Source organism: Vanessa atalanta, chromosome 21, assembly GCF_905147765.1.
Source record: "Vanessa atalanta chromosome 21, ilVanAtal1.2, whole genome shotgun sequence".
NCBI lineage: Eukaryota > Metazoa > Arthropoda > Insecta > Lepidoptera > Nymphalidae > Vanessa > Vanessa atalanta.
Genome location: NC_061891.1, coordinates 2,191,667 through 2,203,188, shown reverse-complemented (window position 1 = coordinate 2,203,188; position 11,522 = coordinate 2,191,667). Strand labels below are relative to the sequence as shown.

The window sequence follows — 11,522 nt, the reverse complement described above, 5'->3', positions numbered from 1 at the left end:
ATTTGCCGACGGTAGCTAACTGACTAGGGTGGTGGTGCGAGTCACCATTGAGGTATTTATTGGTGTGTGTGGGTTTCCTATAAACTGTGTGACTTAATGTATTGTCAGGATTCCTGATGATAAGGATGTCAAGAAAAGCTAAAGAATTATTTGCCTCTAATTCCATAGTAAATTGAACGTTTTTATTTATAGATGATAGTGATGAATCTATAGCACTGAAGAACTTACGCAATAATAAAGACATTACAGTCCTCCGAGCAGATAAGGGAAACGCGACCGTTGTGATGGATACGTGTGATTATAACCAGAAAATTTCCGCGATTTTATCGGATGTAAAAACTTATAAAAAAGTAACTAAAGACCCTACTAATAATATTCTTAAAAAGACATCCGCGTTAATATCTAAACATCAAGAAAAATTAAATCTGGACAAAAAATCACTCGTGCCTACATGTGCAAAGCCACCAAAACTGTATGGGTTACCTAAGATCCATAAAACTGGTGCTCCGCTGCGTCCTATTGTAAGCCAAATCGATACACCAACATATAGATTGGCTCAACACATAGCAAGGATATTATCACCCCTCCGAGGACACACTGCGGCGTATGTCAAGGATTCTTACCAGTTTGTTGGTGAAATCAAAGACCTTAAATTAACCAACAACGAGACAATGGTTAGTTTTGATGTCCAGTCATTGTATACCTCCTTACCCATACAAGACTGCATCGAAATTGTCAAGAGGAAGCTACAGACACACAACATGCCTATTGAATATGCAGAGCTGTTACATCACTGCCTCACATCTGGTTATTTATTGTGGGATGATGAATTCTATGTACAAGTTGACGGAGTAGCCATGGGTTCCCCAGTATCCCCCGTGGTCGCTGATTTATTCATGGAAGACCTAGAGGAGAGGGCTCTTCACTCCGGACCAATAACACCTAGGTTTTATAAACGGTACGTAGATGACACTTTCACAATACTACCTAGTGATCTGACATCTGCATTTTTAGTACATCTCAATTCTATAAATAAAAACGTTCAATTTACTATGGAATTAGAGGCAAATAATTCTTTAGCTTTTCTTGACATCCTTATCATCAGGAATCCTGACAATACATTAAGTCACACAGTTTATAGGAAACCCACACACACCAATAAATACCTCAATGGTGACTCGCACCACCACCCTAGTCAGTTAGCTACCGTCGGCAAATCTTTGTTTCAGAGAGCCCACCATCTCTGCGATGCTGAACACCTAGAGGACGAGCTACTTCAGGTCAAGCTTGCACTCCACCAGAACAAGCTGCCCGTGCCTCGCCAGCATCGCAGAAGCCGTATCAAGCCACCCACAGTTGAGCGACAACCTGCATTTCTACCATATGTGAAGGGAGTTACAGACAGGATTGGCAATATCTTGAAGCGAGCTTCGATTAAAACCATTTACAAGCCTCATAAGAAAGTGAGCCAGTTCTTGAGACCTATCAAGAGTAATATCCCTTTACAAACTGCGGGAGTATATAAACTCGAATGTGAGTGTGGTTTATCTTACATAGGTCAAACAAAGAGAAGCATCGGTACTAGGGTCAAGGAACATATAGGAGATGTCAAAAATAGGCGTTCTTCAAAGTCTGCAGTCTGTGAACATGCTCTGGATAAACCCAACCATTTTATTCGATTTGATAAACCACAGATCCTCGCTAGAGAACACAGATTCATTCCTAGAATGATACGCGAGGCTATTGAAATTCAAAAACATCCGAACTTCAATAGAGAAGATGGTTGGAGACTTTCTAACACTTGGGATCCACTTATTAAAAATTTAAAATCCCAAATCCAACAGACTGCAAGACCTAAAGATACAGTTAGTGCCTTCTGCGTGCAACCGGAACGCTACTCAAGATACCAATTAAGAAATCGTTGGCGGTAGTTGTAAATAATATCTTTTTAATTCGAACAGACAAATGTCACCTTAGTCTGCCCGTGACCACGAACACTGCAAAGTGCTCGAAACGTCGGGATGTTAAAATAAAATAATTAATATACGCGATTAAATCCGTTAAAAAAACTAGTTTTATTTCAAGGATAATAATTAGTTCTATATTAATAGACAAATGTCATATTTCAAAAAAAAATCTTACACATAATTTATTTTAACGAACATTCGGAGTCGTATTTGAAATTGTAACAATTTTTTAATTAAAGTCATACTACAAAAAATTCACGACTATGTAGAAAAATGTCATAAATAAAAATCTGACGTTTCTCTTTTGCCTAATTCTACACCAAGATGTCACATGTCAAAAAAATACATTTTTCTATTAAAACTGAGAAAAACTAAGTAAAGTTTCAAGAAAAACGTAATTTCTCGAAAAAATACATAAAATAATTATGTGTTGGTGAAGTAATAATTTATTAGTGATTGCCGTGAAGAAAAAAATTCTGATGGTAAATGGTTATCTATAACAATTTTTTTTTCTTCTGGTATAATTGGAATTGATAAAATTTTGGTTCTAATTCTTGTATAAATAGCGCACGAGTTGAATGCAGTCGGGGCGTGAGGTAAAGAGCGGGAGCACCTCCCCCGCTGTCCGCACGCCCCTCCTCGCTCGCCCGCAGTGTAGTGTTGTTCCATTCTTGACAGCTATCGTACGCTTGCCGTGTTACCGTATTATTATTGTTGAAGTAGTGTTATTTTTTTATTTGAATAATGACCGAACCGAGTTCATCAAGTTCTATTAAAAAAAAAACGAGTGTTTATTCATCGCCAAGCACGAGAAATGGCGAAAAATGTTTTAGACATCGTCGATTAAATGGAAAAATGACATATTTGGAATTTTTTTGAAACTACGATTATTCATTAAAACGATTTATTATCTACTATATTTTTAACGGAAAAGTGACAATTCACAAAATTATACGTCAAAGTCACTATAATGTCACAAGTGTCATTTCTGTACTCTATGATAATCCGCCATTTTGATTGTTGAAAAACGTCACTCTGCCATTTGTAACCCGTACACGAAACCGAGCACATGTGCTATTGAATACATTTCGCACTGCCTCCTCTTCAAATGGCTTATCAGACAGTTCACTTGTCTTGTCGGATTCCGACAATTGTTGGTTTTGTAATCCTGATTTGTGCTGTTTTCTTAATTGCCTGGAAAAACTAGCTTTAGTTATATATGGTTGGTATGTTTGTTCTTCATAGTCACCTAGGTATCCTTGAGCTCTTTTAAATGGGTACATACATGTTGGTTTATGTGTGCCTTGATTGAGGTCTGCCTACCTTCAGAGTCCACCATCAGTCAGTCAGTTACTCACAGTCAACTAGGTCTACTTTTGTTTTTTCCTTAAAAGTATCACCACTGTTGCTATTACATTGCAACAACTTTATATACTTTGTGTATTTTCATACTTGCCACTTAAATCTTTATATATGTATATATACATACATTTTTTTTCCAGTAGCGGACAGTGGTGATTACAATCAAGATATTATACAATAAATTAAGTTGAAGTACATTTTATATCTACAATGTATCTAATGTTATCACTTACATCTAATACTACTTCTACTATTTTTGTTACATAATTCGAAATTAAGGGCAATCATCAATATAAGACACAATTTAAAGTTTACTTAATTATTATTATTTTTTTTTACATAATATCCTACTTAATCCTGTAAATAATTAATTATATAAATAATGACTACTATTCTATATTTATTATTATACTATTTCTTACAAGCGGTACTGGCTTACCATACTTCTATTTACTATTATTATTCGCATGGATTCCTATTTATCAGTATTTAGACTTATTTCTAATATACTATATTGTACAATTTTTAGCGCGAATTCCAGGAATTTATTCCTTTTTCTATTGTCTGACATTATTATGCTTGAGTTGGGTGATATATTGCAGTTAATTATTAATTCTAGTTTTAATCTTTCGTATTCGTATTTAGGACATTGACATATTAAATGGACTATTGTTTCCCTGGTATTCGCGTCACAATCACAGGTCGGGTCATTTTTCAGTTTATATTTATGAAGATACTCAGCAAACCCGCTATTTCCGGTTATTAGTTGAGCTATCTTATTATTTAAATGAATTTGATTTAGAATCTTATGAGCTAATTTTATGTCCTTAAAAAATATTTTCGTTGTTGAGCCGGATGTGCTGTTGCTATACTTGGTCTGCCAGTTGGTCAAGGTTGTCTGACGTAGGTGCCACTTTACTGAGGAGACTGGGATGACATCATATAAAGCTCTGCATTTGTTGTTTAAAGCAACATATTTTGCCACTTCGTCAGCTCTCTCATTGCCCCGAAAACCTGCATGGGCCTTAATCCAGAACAGTTTTACATCTCCAGCAGATTTCCATATTTCCGCCAGACATTTTCTTATGCTTATTCTGATTGGGTGTAAGTTGTTCGGATCTTGCTAGCAGCGCTAGCAGAGCTGATTTGGAATCTGATATTAAATTGGCTACGGCATTAGCTCTGTTTTTCCTCCATAGTAACTCTAATCCCTTCAAAATAGCCATAAGTTCCGCCTGTTTGGTACACTGAGCAGTAATTTTCCAGGCGGAAACTAGTATAGATTGTTTCTCTGTCGTCACAAAACCACGTGACTGCACCGCCAACTCTATTGTTGATTTTGCTACTGTATAGAGCTGAGGCCTGTCCGTGCCTAATCTGCATCATATGTTACCATTATGGAGAACAGCTTTTAAACTCAATTTTGAGGAGTCTATAAACAGCCGCCATTCCTGTGGATGGTTTTCAGTGTTAAAAGCGTTCATCAAGCCAAGCCAACGTTATTACAGAATTGAAGCTGGTTTTCGGATTTGAAATAGGGTATCAAGTTCTTCTGACGATATCTGTATAAACTGATTTTGACATCCGGTTGAAGCAAATTCCATTGCTAAGTCTCGATCCTAGTAATTCCGCTTTATCTTTTGGCGAATTTAAATCCCGTATAAGGTCGCTGAGTTGATCTTGCGAAATTCTATGAGGTTCGTCACAAACAATATTATCACCCACAAAATGTGACGATTGTGAAGTTGTAGGCTCATTGTAGTCAACTTCCATTGAATTAATCGCTTCTTAGAATCTTGCTGGTATTCTTCGGGGATCGAAGAACAGGTAAATCGATTTCGTGTGGTACAGGTCGCGATACAGAAGCTACGTCAGGGTATACTACGCTTCGTTTCTTTTTTCGTGATATAGCGTCCTGGATGGGTGGAGTCAAGCAAAAGTAACAGTCATTCGCATGATTGGTAGGTTCCCTCCACATTATTGGTACACCAAAAGGCAATGAGCGTTTCTTTTTGGTTAGCCTTTATCAGATTTGTGGAGCAAGTTGTGCAACTAAAATGTACCCACGATTTGTCTTGGTTTTTAATTTTAATTTCAAAATAATGGTAGTAAGCAGTTTCTAAACGTTGTGTTATTGAGCATCTTTGGTTATTAAGGGTCACCTTGTCACAAATGTAGCAAAAATTGTCTGCACTATTTACACATTTACGCGACATAACGAAAACTGTAGATTTTTCACTAAAAAATGTCAAAAAACTGGTAACAATCTCACGTTTTAACTGTTGAACAAAACACAGTTAGCGTTAAACGCAACAAACAAATGTGAAATAATAAAATTTCCGCGGGTAATCACTAAATATTTTGAGTTATCATCATTAATGTGTTAATTCTGTCGCGCTACCCGCTATTATATTTATATGGCATAAATGCACAATAAGAGCTAACTATGAATTTTAACACGTTCGTTGCATTACGAGATCTATCAGATCTCTTGCAGGACTTTTGTATTGTGCGTTGAACATAATCGTGTTGTTTCACTCCTTGCGGGAGGATCTAACGTGTAAAGTTCTTTAGGTATGAGTAGGACAAATATACATATTTACTTCCTACTTAAAGATGAATACAAGGACATTAAAAAAAAAATTAGAGATGGATTAGATCCCTAACGCACAGTACTGTAATTATTTTCATTCCTTGCGTTAGGAGATATGTCGGTACTCGTGGAATCGTACGCCTCGTAGACGCAAGAGAGTGAAGGTGGGGGGCGCGGGCGCTGCGTGACTCGTTTTAGTGTTGTCCTAGCATCGACGTGGGAGGTCGCGCGCACGTTTGCGAAATAACACTCGCGTATATACCTACGTGTTGATTATAATTTTTTTATACAATGAGTGCTTTTAAAAGAAAAAAGTGTAAAAAATCTATTAATTTTGGTGAAATTTCCAACAAAAAATCAACGCCGGATTATACTGCTGCATCGTCCAGTAAAATAAAAATTTTGGAAAATTTTCAAATTTGCCCTCCATTGGCTAATAATGACAGTGATTCTGATTATGAAATATTTGAAGCCCCTAAAAAGAAAATGATGAACCTTTCTACGTTGGAGCACACGCAGCTAAGAAATGAAAATAATATATATATCAGCCCATGTACTGGAAAACGATTTAGTGTGCTTCAGAATAAGATATCCAGTCCAAAAAGTAGTAACAATAATACCACATTATTGATGACGAATACTACACCTACTATACCTACTGATCCTATGACACCTACTCGTAGATTTTGTGGTACTGTTTCTCGTAACCATAGTGGTTTATCTACTCCTAGCTCATGCACACAAATGCTAACAGAAACATCCAACACAAATGCTAAAGCTTCTCCTGCCTCATTGAATGCTTTATGTACATCAAGTAGGTGCTCGTCTTTGAATAATATTTCATGTTCGAACTTATTACCTTTAGAATTTAATGAAAGCAGTATGCAAAAATTGATTAAAACAACTATAAAGGATAGAAGAACCACAGGTAATACAAAAAATAGTCCATTTTCTTTTGAGTATACTTTTGAGGATAATGCGCTCACTTATGACGAAAAAGTAGAAAGAAAAACGTCTAAATGCAACTTGAACAATAATTTACAAAAACATTTAGAAGAGAGAAACACTGAAAATCAACAAGAAAATAATATAATAGGAGAAAAAGACCAGAATAAGCAAAATATAAGTCTAGAAATACAAAATGAAAAAGTGGAAGAACTAGATCAGGACGTAGAAAACGAAAAAATACAAGAAGACGCTCCGGAGACGCAAACTGATGAAGCAACCAATACTGAAATAGAAGAAACAGTTTCAAATGGAAGTGATGATGATACAGGTGAAAATCTCTCATCCGATATAATAAGTGAAGATGAAGATAATATGTCTGAAAATATATCAGAAAGTGAGGGTGGAGAGCTTGGGGGTGATAAAGATTGGATTGACATTCCCGACAATGACGTATTGAGCTTCGATGAGAGCATACTTGATAGCGTGACAAATGTACCTATTCATAATAAATTGCCCGTCGATATTTATAATTTGTTTCTAACTGACAATATTATTGATAAAATAGTAGAAGAAACTAATAAATACGCTGATAAATATTTATTAGAAAAAGAAATTTCATCAAAATCACGCTCTAAAGCTTGGAAACCTACAGATGCAAATGAAATGCGTCAGTTTTTCAGTGTCATACTTACGATGGGCTTAAATAAGGTTCCACATTTTCACGATTATTGGTCAAAGAAATCCATTTACAGAAATGATTATATATGCTCTCTCATGGGAAGAGATAGATTTATCTTGCTTCTAAAGTTTTGGCATTTCAGCGATGAAAGAAATGATACTGAAGATAGACTCTACAAAATTCGACAAATACTTAATATGTTAAATAATCGTTTTAGAGATATTTTAACTCCAGGAAAATTTATCGTGATAGACGAATCAATGATTCCCTGGCGCGGAAGACTTATTTTTCGCCAATATATCAAAAATAAATCGCATAAATATGGAGTTAAATTATATAAACTATATACTCCTGAGGGTTACACTTTTAAAACCATAGTATATACAGGGAAAGAAGGAAATAGCAGAGAAGTGAACCATGGAAAAAATGTAGTTATGAAGCTCATAGAGGGTCTAGAAAATGAAGGACGAGTTTTAGTAGCCGATAACTTTTATTCTTCTCTTGATTTAGTAGAGGAACTCTTAGAAAAGAAAACATTTTACTGTGGCACGCTAAGATCAAACCGAAGAGGACTTCCCAAGCAATTTATGTCTAAAAAATTGAAAAAAGGCGAAGTTGAAGGGATAATGCTGCCTAGTGGTGTGAAAGTTATTAAATGGCACGATAAGCGCCAAGTTTCAATGATAACTTCCTGTAAAGCACATAAAGCGTCTCTGGTAGATACAGGTAAGATACATAAGAGAACTAATGAAATGATCAGAAAGCCACTGTGCATTTTAACATATAATGATAATAAAAAAGGGATAGACTACTCAGATCAAATGTCGGTATACTATACTACTTTACGACGAGGTCTAAAGTGGTATCGGAAAGTGATGATGGAATTATTATTTGGTACTGCACTCATAAACGCATGGATAATATACAATGCAAATACAGACAAGAAAATGTCAAAAAACGAATTCACAGAATCAATAATCGAAACATACGGAGGCCGAAAATTTTCTGGAACAGGTATGATTAACTTATTATTGCACAAATTACTATTTTTAATACAACTCGTGTGACAACAAGCGTGTATATAAAACCTGCAGGTTTCTTGTGACATGATATCTAATGTAAAGCAGATACACTACACCATCCCTCTTGCCTACAACAGCAGCCTGTAACTTCCCACTGCTGGGCTAAGGCCTCCTCTCCCTTTAAGGAGAGGGTTTGGAACATATTCCACCACGCTGTTCCAATGCGGGTTGGTGGAATACACATGTGGCAGAATTTCGTTGAAATTAGACACATGCAGGTTTCCTCACGAAGTTTTCCTTCTCCGATGAGCATGAGATGAATTTTTAAACACAAATTAAGCACATGAATATTCAGCGGTGCTTGCCTGGATTTGAACCCGTACTTCTCGGTTAAGAAGCACGCGCTCTAGCCACTGGGCCATCTCAGCTTTCTTGCCTAAGAGCGCTCAAAATACTAGACACATACTTGTGTACTTACCTACTGCGTTTTTCTCACCATTTTTGCAGAGTAGGTATCATGTTGTAGTCAATTTTTTTTTTGAGGAAACACATCTTAATTTGTTCTAAACATAACCGTTTAGGTTCAAGGGTATGCGGATAAATCCGATGGCGAGCGTGGTCGTGTCAGAATATTGCCGTGGTCAACATACCTAACAGTTCTAGAAAACAAACTGTTCTTACTCAGTAAGGTAGCTAAAATCTCTTCAGAAACTTAGGTAATGGTTCCAGACAACGCGTAAGCTTAGCATCGTCAACTAACTGCAGCACGCTTTGCATGAAACTGAGCATATTATGCACTTTATCATTCGAGTTAACTGAACAAAAGTCTTCTTGAATACAATTCAAATAACATAAATTAAAGAGGGGAGACTTTATTTCCAACTAACATCTGCCTGCCTTTTTTTCGATATTATGTGGTTTTTATTTTTTTTGTGTTTGAAACGCGTTATGTACCTACTTCTTCTGTTGAATGCCTGAAAATTTTTGGTTGTTTTTGAGATTGTCTTAGCTTAGTAGCATTTCTGGTGGGCTTTGCTACTTATCTCTAATGCTAGAGTGTTTTAATTATGTAAGCATTATTCTACACAGAGTTGAGAGGGGGGGGGTTCACATCTTTCTCTGGTAAGTTTCTGGTAGCCTAAATTTCGGTTATTAAAACAAAAACGTAGTTATAGTAAACTTACAAGAGACCTGTGACATCCAGCTTTCATTTAATACCTCCGTATATTTTTTTAAAGCAACAACAGCCTAAGACAAAAATAGAAATAAGACACTCGAATAACGAAACTAATAAAATTAGATTCTATCGCATTTACCTACTTCACTGACATGGTTGCATGCTGTTTATTTATACAATGCACTTCATTACAGAATTACCCGAAGGAAGATGTACTGACCATGTTTTCCAACGTGGCGACAAAAAAAGACGTTGTGTGGGTTGTTATGAAAAATTACGACGCACATTAAACAGCACTGACGCTTCAAAAAAAACTAAAAGAATTGTTACCATTTGCGCGCAATGCAAGCAATCAATGTGCCTACCATGTTTTAATGAAAAACACTTTCCATAATTATTATAATAAAATTTTTTGAATCGACAACTGAGATATTATTTTATTCCCATCACTACTTACTACACATATTGAACTATCTTCCGTTGCGGTACGAGAAACAATCGATATCATATTTTTTTTTGGTATTTGTAGTTTATTCAAATGTCATAACTGCGTGCGAACCTAGCAAAATATAAAGCAACAGGCTATCTTTCACCCACAAAACTTCTAAATATATTTGATTGTTTTTTTGGAAGATATAAACTATTTTGATAACTGTATCTTTTGGAGACCGATTAGGTCTCAAACGCACCAAATGGTAGGTTAGTTTGGAGATCTTTTAGGTCTCCAAAGCACCAGCTGAAAGTTTTTTGAAAGTGATGGCGCAGGGAACGTGTTAATTTGTATATTTATGTTCAGCGAGTGAAATACAATCATTATAGTATATTTTCATGTAAAAGGCAATTTAGATGTAGACCAGTGTTATTAGACACGCCTAATTTTGTTGAACAAAAAGGGTTGTAATTCTTAACACAGGTTTGTATTCCTCTTATTTGTCCGAGTTTTGATCACGACAGTTTTGAAGCTATTTTCTTTTATAAGAAGTCTTATAAAAAAAAACTATCATTCAATTTTTTTCTACTCAAGAACTTTAATTTCTCCCCTTTTTACCTTTTCTCTATCTTCGTTCAATGTATACTTTGCGCCAATACCTTCTGCATTTTTTTTATCAAAGATGCTTTCATGCTTTTGTTCATGGACTACATATGGATTTCTTTTTTTTTTGGCGGTTCTAATTAACTTTACGTACTGTTTTGGTACATAAATTGGAGCAGATGTCAATGATCTCGAAATATTACGCTCAATAGTTGCATGCGCAGAATCTCCCTCATTTTGAGAGTGGCCTTTTATGAGAAATATATTGGTTATTGACATCAAATTTTGCAAATGGGTTACAGAGTAGTTATGCATAGTAATCATCACTTGTTGACCACAACAATTGTCGCTGTAAAATATAACTTCAAAATCTTCTTTACTTTTTTTTGAGGCTTCTTAAATATTTTAAAACTCAAGTTCCTATTTCATTAACTCCCCTTAATCTCTCGTAAGCAACTGTTCGTTGCTTACTCATAACTTATTACACACCCTGACAATACAAAACAATATCCTGTGTAAGACCTTCTGTCAATGTTACAAGATGCCCAGTCAGCATCAACATAACCATGTAAATCACTAATTTTTTTCTTGAAGATTAAACCAAAATGCCTAGTTTTTTGCAAATATCTTAACAATTTTTTTAAATGCTTCCAATGTGTTTCATTATAACATGTGTTAAATTGGCTCAGAAAGCTTACACTATACGAAATATCTGGCCTAGTTAGAACTGACAGATACATG

General features: G+C 35.6%; 1 long non-coding RNA gene across 1 annotated transcript; it reads left to right on the top strand.

Moving 5' to 3' along the window:
• The first annotated feature begins 8,515 nt into the window (after positions 1 to 8,515).
• Positions 8,516 to 10,103, top strand: LOC125072415. The gene is made up of 3 exons (XR_007119959.1): positions 8,516 to 8,563; positions 9,153 to 9,287; positions 9,943 to 10,103. It is a non-coding gene; the product is annotated as an uncharacterized LOC125072415 (long non-coding RNA).
• The last annotated feature ends 1,419 nt before the right edge of the window (positions 10,104 to 11,522 follow it).